The 8,245-nt window shown below is 49.0% G+C and overlaps 1 long non-coding RNA gene across 2 annotated transcripts; it reads left to right on the top strand.

The window, feature by feature from the left end:
- The first annotated feature begins 2,891 nt into the window (after positions 1–2,891).
- On the top strand, positions 2,892–7,862 carry LOC118930459 (uncharacterized). Of its 2 annotated transcripts, none has more exons than XR_005032069.2 (3): positions 2,892–3,022; positions 3,590–3,664; positions 6,324–7,862. It is a non-coding gene; the product is annotated as an uncharacterized LOC118930459 (long non-coding RNA). The 2 variants fall into 2 exon arrangements; XR_005032068.2 differs by lacking the exon at positions 2,892–3,022 and adding an exon at positions 3,174–3,476.
- The last annotated feature ends 383 nt before the right edge of the window (positions 7,863–8,245 follow it).

Genomic DNA, 8,245 nt, shown 5'->3' with positions numbered 1-8,245 from the left:
GCCTCCCACTGGCCGACTCCAGCTGGATGCCACAGGGCTGGAGGCAGGGATGCAGCCCACATGGGCCAGTCTACACGGAACACAAAGGAAAAGGGGTGGAAAATAGACCTGGAGAGTAAATGGAAGATGTCCAGCACAGACAGAGAAAATATCACGACATCACGATACACAGGAGCAACTGAGTTTGCAAACCACAATTTAAAGTAAGCAACGTGCCCAGCCCATTCATCTGTTCAATTATTCACTGAGCACCTGCTGGGTACCAGGCACTGTTCCAGGAGCCAAGGATTTAGAGCTGAATTAATCATGACTCCTGCCCAGAAAGGATGCTATCTACTGGGGTGCAAGGCACTACAGTGGCAGGGTGGGGTCATCTGCCCGCCTCTCCACCACAGCCCACCCAGTCTGACTCACCGTGCCTTCCACTGATCTCATCTGCTTGTCACCAGCGAGAGTTCCAGTGTGATTTAAGCTTTCATTAAAGTTTAACTACAGGGGAAAGATTGCAAAAAAAATCACCTGCTCCATCACAAATCACAATGTTATTATGTGTTGAAATAGGGGCAGCGGGAATATGCTGGGGGATTTGGCTGAGATTAGGGACAAAATGAATTTAAACCACTGGGTGCCTGCATGCCCCCCTGGTAATACCCTGTAAACCTTTGTGCATATAGATTTATATCTGGTGAACTGTGGATTATGATTTTTTTTTCCAGGCGGCAAACAAAACCCCAGCCCTCACTGACTCCCATGCTGCCGTTATCAGCCTTACACAAAATGTCTGTCTCTGTGCTCAATAGCCAACAACAAAAATGATGAAGAATCTGATGCAGACGTGGATAATTGCTCTTGCTTCCTCCCGTGAATTTAAATAGCTTTCTTGAATTACTGCCATTGACACGATCAATAAAATTGAGCTATGGCTGTATCAGGCCTTTTGGCAAATACACAGGGAGCTGTGTTCCTGGGGCTGATGGTTCAGCAACCCCAGCTCTCTGGGTGGCAAGGCCAAGAGCATGGGGACAGCTGATGGAGTGAGGACAGGGATGTGCTGGGCTGGCCAGCAGCCGAGCCAGGGAAAGCAGATGAACCTCAGTATTCTGCCTCCCAGCTGCCCTCCCTTACCTATATCCCTTTCCCAAAAAATCCAATTAAGCAAAACTTACCTGGCTGGCACCCCATTCCCTCTGCTCTCTAAAAAGGCAGCTGGCCAATAAGAAAACCCAACCCCTGCCCAGGTAGTCACTCAGTCCCCTCCTGGCTTCCAGGAAACACACTTGCATTTTAAATGGGGCTCCTGGACACAATGTCTCCAACAGAGGAAGTGACCCCAATGGTGGCATTTACAACACCTCAAGACAAAAATTAACTCTAGCCGTGAGATTTTTAGATAAAGGAAAGATATCAAGAAGGGAGAAAAAGAACATTCTTTAGGTGAAACTCACATAACATAAAAGCAACCATTTTAAGGGGAACAATTCAGTGTCATTTAGTCCACCCACAGTGTTGTGCGGCTCACCTCTGTCTAGTTCTAGGACATTTTCACCACCCCAACAGGAAATCCTATACCCGTTAAGCAGGCATTCCCTGTTCAGTCAGGGAAAACAGAAAGTTCAGCCCAACGCAGACCCTCGGGAAGGATACTACTGGTTGAATGGGGTCCCCCTACCCCAAATTCCTGTCCACCCAAAACCTGAGTGGGACCTTATTTGGAAAGAGGGTCTGTTCAGATGGGATCAAGTTAAGATGAGGTCCTACTGGATTAGGGTGGGCCCCAAACCCAGTGACTGGTGAACTTACAAGAAGGCCATGTGAAGGCACAGGGACCCAGGGAGAAAGACACTCAGTGAGCCAGCCACAGCCACAACCCAAGGAACACCAAGGATTGCCGGCAGCCGCCAGGAGCCAGGAGAGAGGCAAGGACGGGTCTTCCCCTGGAACCGTCAGAGGAAGTGCAAACCTGTCGCCACCTTTGGACTTTTGACCTCCTGAGCTGCGAGAGAGCACATTTCCGTTAGTGGCTCCCCTCATTCTGGCAGCCGGAGGAAACCAGCGCAGGGAGGGTTCTGCGGGAGGGAGGTACTGTGACAGTTACTACAGTTACTCATCACCTCCCCAGAGTCTTGCAGGCCTCACTCAGGAGGGCAGATTGGCTCAGGGGACCCGAGCAGGCTGAAGGGCTGAGGGGTACTCTGGTAGCCATCCCGAGAGCTGACATTCCCCTCCAGCTGGCCAGGCCTCATGCGAGGTGAGGCGCATGGATGGGTTTTGGTGGTGCCGGCTGGGGAAGAAGTTTGGGCCAGTCCTAGGGTGAGCTGGGAGGCAGGGCTTGGTGGAGAATTCATGATGACAGAGGGCCCTTCGAGGGTCTCCTGGCCTCTAGACTCATCAGCCAGCTACAGAGGGAAGGTGGGAAGCTTTCTGGGAAAGGCGCCTTAAAGAGCAGGCCTCACTTTCCCCACAAAATCCATCGGCTACTTCTTTACAACATGGTGGGGCTTGAAGGGCAGGATGCCAAGATGTTCACTAACCAAGATCTCTAGAGGGATGTTGACGGCCCAGAATTAGACATGACCTGGGGAAGACCCTGTGGAGTGGGGACTCCACCTCAAATCTCTCATCCACCTGAGCCACCCAAGAATCAAAGCCTGTTCCCCCAATGCTCATTACTCCCAGAACAATGGCCTCCAGACATCCGGTTCCTCTTCTCCCTGGATTTGGGCTCTGGGCAGCCCCATTCTCATAGGAAACTAGCTTTTCCCCAGAGAGCCCAAAGCAGAATGAAGGAAGCAAAGCAAAGGGAGAAATGGTCACTGGCACGCACACTACTGTCCTGCTCATTTCCACCCACAAAATCCGCTCATAAAATCCACCCTGAAGGAATCCAGGGGAGGCTGGATGATGCAGTCGGCATTTTTGAGAAGATGGGTTTGGATTTCCTGTCCACTATGTTGACGAAGACACTGGGAGAGTCATGAACCCTGCCAGATCAAAAGACGCTGCTGGGCCAGGCAGTTCCCAGGTAATGGCAGGTTATTCTTACATCTTTCTCAGCTCTTTTTACATGGTCACTGGGGTTCTGAGAGGCTGGGTGACAAGCAGGCAGGGGAGGTAACCACGTCCTCTGCCAAGCTCTGCAGAGCACACGTGCACAATGCGATCACTTGCCTCATTCCCTTGGAAGCCTCCAAGTGCATAAATGTTATTGCAAATCTGGTCTCTGACCGGGGGAGAGACCAGCCCCAGCAACGCAGGAGGCCCAATAGCTCTCCGAAGAATGCCGTTTTGAATTTCTGAAGCCAAACCAAACACTGCCTCAAAAAACGCTTTCTTATTATCTCATTCTCTGACTATGGAACAATCACCCCATTGAAAAGCCATGAGCCCGCCCAAGTTTTAAATTAAACCTCTTGAGTTTTCCCTCTGAGAGCAGATAAAATCCTTCCAGCTTATGTTTTGAGGAAAGAATTTTGGGGGTTGGTATTTCCCTAAAACTCATTTTCTTTTGTTGCGGAGTCCTTAAAGCTCTGTTTAAATATTTTACTTGAGGAAATAATTACATCTGATGAATGTTGAAATCCCCTTCCAGGAGCAGCTCCTCCATGCTGCCTGGATTCCAGAATGAAGCTCTTTCTGAAGAAGCGGCGAGGCCCCTTTCCAAGAGGTAAGCCCCCCAGAGTGGCCTTGAAGAGCTCTGCTGAGCTGTTATAAGAGGACTTTAGTCCCTAGCCATCTATTTAGTCACTGGGTGTCGACCACAGGCTTTGAAAATCCACTATGTAAAAAAGCTCAAGTTGCATGCTGGAAAGGGAAGAAAGAAGGGAGAGAGGGTTTTGTTCTGTGACTGGGGCCAAAAGAGACCCAAGTTCTGTTTTGGCCCCACACCCTGAGCAGATGGGCAAACGCTGGTCAATCCTTCACTTCTTGGCATCTCAGATGTCTCATTCTAAAAGGAAGGATAACAGGAGCTCCTTTTGTGGAATTCCCATTAGCAAATACATAGGAAGATGTATGCTATTGTTTAGACATTCAACAAACATTTGCTGAGTACCTACTATGTGCCAGATTCTGTTCTGGGCACCAAGAGACAGTGGAGAACAAGACAGGAAATATCCTTGCCCTCGTGGAGCTGATGTTCTAGAAGATAGAAAACTCATCTCTTTGAGAGTCTAGGAGTCATTTTTTATATAGTTTCAGAAACTACACAGGGCTTTGTAAGAGGCCTAGTGCATAGTAAATGGTCAGTAACTTTTCTTTTTTGTAAATGAATGGTGACTCAGCAAACACCAGGAGGGAAGGGCCCAGCAACAGCATGTGTGTAGGGGGGTGCTGGCGGCAATGCTGGGTCTGGAGGATGAGGCTAGCATACCTTCTAGGTCCTGGTGGTATCAGGGCCCCTGCAAAGGATCCCCAGCCCAGCCAAGACAGCCTGACCACCCCAGCAAGAGCAAGCAAAGAAACCAGTCTCCTTCACATGCAGCCTGACCTTTGTAACCAATGATGAAAACCAAGCTTTAAAGCAGAGGTGCAACCCGGCAATAGAGTGGGGTATGCACCCTGCTGACATGCTCAATTTGATCACTGAGCAACTTTATATATACTGGAGTGTGTGCACAATGCTGACAAACTGGGATATTTCACACACAAATCAAAATGTCTGGCTTCTCTTAAAAAATCAGCCATTTCACCAGGTGGGCAGCATGCCTGTGCAGCCATGCTGGGCTGGGACCTCTGCTGTCCAGGTCACCCCCATCCCTTCCTTCATGTACTCAGCTGGCCCTTGCATTCAATTACTCTTCTAAAAGGAGTGAGCAGGAGTTCTGCGAGGATAGAGGCAGTATTTTAAGTGAAAGAAGTTTTCTCCATTCTGGTTGGTGCAGGCATGGGAGGGAATAGAGGGGGCCCAGGTTTGGGAACCAGATAATCAGTGGTTCAAATCCTGGCTTTGCCACTCACTGGCTGCGTGAACTTCAGGAGCATCCTAATCTCTCTGAACCTCAGTTCTCATCTTAAAAATGTGATGATGTGTCCCACCAGGTTGTTGCAAGGATTCAAAAGGGTTTACCAAAGTAGAAGTTTAGTTTACTATGTAAAATAAAAGGTTTACTATGCACCAGGCATAGTCAGGAACTAGACACAAAGAAGGGACTGAAACTCAAAACTTTAGAGAGATCAGACAAGCACTGTCACGAGGTGGAAAAAAGCAGCTCAGGTATGGAGCGACAGGGACTGGTGGGGAGTTGGGGTGAAGTGAACAAAAACGCACCTGTCCTGTTTAAAGGCCAATTCCAGCCAACTGTCCTCATGCAAGGCCCCAGCGTTACTGAATGCTCTAATATTTTTTTTAACAGAGTCCAAAAATCCAGATTTTTAACGTGAAATCTCCTAACTTTAAAATGATGTCAATTAATTTGTTAAAAATTCTAAAACCCTATGGAAGGACAAGTAAACACATTTGTGCACCACCAGTGGGCAATCTCTGGGTTAGAAACACGGGGTTCCAGCTTTCACTCACTGATTTTGTAGCCTAGGGCAGGAGCTGGGCAGGAGGGAACAATTTCACAATTCTAAATTACCATTTGTGATTGATTCTGCAAAGAGGAGGCACTGAGAGATGGGAAGCACATTCCAAGGAGACAGGGAAGCTTCCCTGAGGAAGAGAGGTTTCAGCTGAGCCCTGAGAGCTGAGCTCATCAGGTGAAAGGCAGTGGGTGTGAGGCAGGAAAAGGGCAGGCCCGGCAGGAGGAGCACAGGGAGAGCTCGGCAGCGGGGACCTCGGTCTGCCCATCTGAAGATCTGAAAGGCGTCCAGCAGGGCATGGACACTTCGCCAAAACAGAGGCAGCTGTTACATCACTCAACCCAAGTGGAAAAGAGGCAGCCCTTGTAGAGAACTCTGTGCCAAGCTCAGGAATCACCCACCAGAATGCCAGTGAGTGGAGGGTTAATCGGGCTATTCCCCCCTCCAGAGACTAACTGGAAATTTGAACGGGGGACTCTCCTCTGAGGCTCCTCCACCACAGGTCTGCGCTCCCAGGCCCTGCCCAACCCACTCTTTCCTGAAGGAGTGATCCTGGAAACACACTACAGATTCCTCTGAGAGTATATGCTCTTTGGGTGAGGCCTGGCACATTCCAGAACAAATGGAGTTAGCAGGCAGGTGGGGCAGCCTCAGCAGGCAGAGGGGGAGGAAGGGCAGCAGGAGCAGATGGGGAGACCACAGAAGGAGACCCACCTGCAGAGAGGGCCGCACTCCTCTCCGCAGGCCTGGCTCCAGCACTGACCTTCACCCTTGCCCTCCCCTTTCACCTCAACCTGTTCCAGCTTACCATGGGGCCAGAGAGAGGAGTGATTTGTCAGCAGGAAATTCTTCGTGGTCAAGCCCAAGGTCAAGCTGATCTGCATGTGAGCACCTCCTTCAGGCCAGCACTGTATTTATGGCATCAAAGGCTCCACCGCAAAGGGAGGTGGGGCCATTGGGAAGCCAAGTTGAGGGGACCTTTGATGTCCCTTTATCTCTCCCAACAACTGTCCTGTAGAAGCCCACAGTTTTCTTCTTTCAGATTCTCCACTTAGGATGTTAATGTCCAGGGCTGTGCATACAGTCTGTGGTCAATAAATGCACAACCAAAGGCTGCTTATCTGAAAACGCACAGGATGAGCCTGCTTTCTGAGATCACATACCACAGCATTGGAACCTGCATACTCTCAGCCAATCTCTCTCCAAAGACTACTGGGAAGGAAAAATATTAACATGTTCAACCCTAATCAAATCTGGATAATTTCACTAGAAACCTTTCCATAATTTCATCAGCATTAAAGGATTACAATAGCAACAAATTAAACCAACAGGCATGAATTTAGTTGCTCAAGAGGAAAATGTAGCTTGATTTAGAAACGGATGTTACAGTTTATTAACCAATCTAAATTAATTTGATTTGGAGCCACTGTTAAATATACATTAGGATGTATCACCCAATAGCATAGCTGGCAGGGAAGAGAGGAGAGAGGAAGGACAGCAAGCGGGGCCAACGTAAGTATGGCGCCTACACAATGGCATGTTAATTCTGCGGTACTGGGCTGCGTGTTCAAAACTAGAGAAGAAAATACCAGTCAGCAGTCCACATAACAAGAATTGCAAACTCGATTCAAGCTAGCTTAAAGCCAAAAGGGAGATTTGTTATCTCGGTAGCTGAACTTCCCAGGGCCTATTTAACATCAAGTACAGCTGGATCCAGGTGCTCAGAGTCAATAGGAATTGGCCTCTCTCTATTTCTTAGTTGGTTTTCTTCTGTGTAGACTTTACTCTCAAGTAAGGTCCTACCTGGAGGCAGGGTAACACCAGCAGCTCCAGATTTTCTACTGGCTTAGCCATCTCACAGAAAGAGAACCCACCCCAAGCCCCAGGAAAGGCTCTCATTGGCCTGGCCAAGGTCATGAACCACTGATTGGCCAGGCCTGGACCCCCTGCTCATTCTCAGGTTGGAGAGGATGATCAGACCCAGGTGCAAGCAGCATGTGGACTAGGAGCAGGAGATGGGTGGTTCCCCCCAAAACAGGCAGTTCTCTAGTACCAAAGATGAAGGAAAGGGCAGCCTAAGGACCAGCGGCCCCTCTAGGAGCCATAGAGGCAAAGAACAAACTCTCTCCTGGAGCCTCCAGAAGGAGCCAGCCCTGCTGACACCTTGATTTTAGTCCTATAAGACTCATTTTGGACTTCTGACCTCCAGACTGTAGGAGAATAAACATGTATTGTTTGAAACCACTATGTTTTGGCCATTTGTCACAGCAGCAATAAGAAACTAATACATCTGTATAAGACCATGCATTCCCCTTGGGCATGAGGCAACATACCATGGAGTAGAGCAGCTTTCAAAGAAAATGAAGAGAAAATATCTTTATGTCACAGCAATTTCAGATCTATTATGGTATAGAATACAAAATTTACTTTAACGGCTGCCCTAAAATATAAGCCATCAAAGAAATTCCAGGCCTGCACGCAGACTGTTTTCAACTGTCTTTGCAGACCAGGGCACCTGCTAGCAAATGCAGGACCCATGGTGCCCTTGACGCATGCTCCTGAGTCTCCTACTGCAGAGCACATGACTGACAGGCCGCTGCTGGGCTCTGAATCCACCCTGTGCCCCACGGTGCTCCCCACCAATAACCAAGCATGGAAGGGAAATAAAGGCAGGCCCGTTCCAGCCAGGGACCTCTCCCCTCAGAGCCATTCCCCCCAACCAACC

This window comes from Manis pentadactyla, chromosome 14 (genome assembly GCF_030020395.1).
Source record: "Manis pentadactyla isolate mManPen7 chromosome 14, mManPen7.hap1, whole genome shotgun sequence".
NCBI lineage: Eukaryota > Metazoa > Chordata > Mammalia > Pholidota > Manidae > Manis > Manis pentadactyla.
The sequence above is the reverse complement of the archived record's forward strand: the minus strand, read 5'-3'. Positions and strand labels throughout refer to the sequence as shown.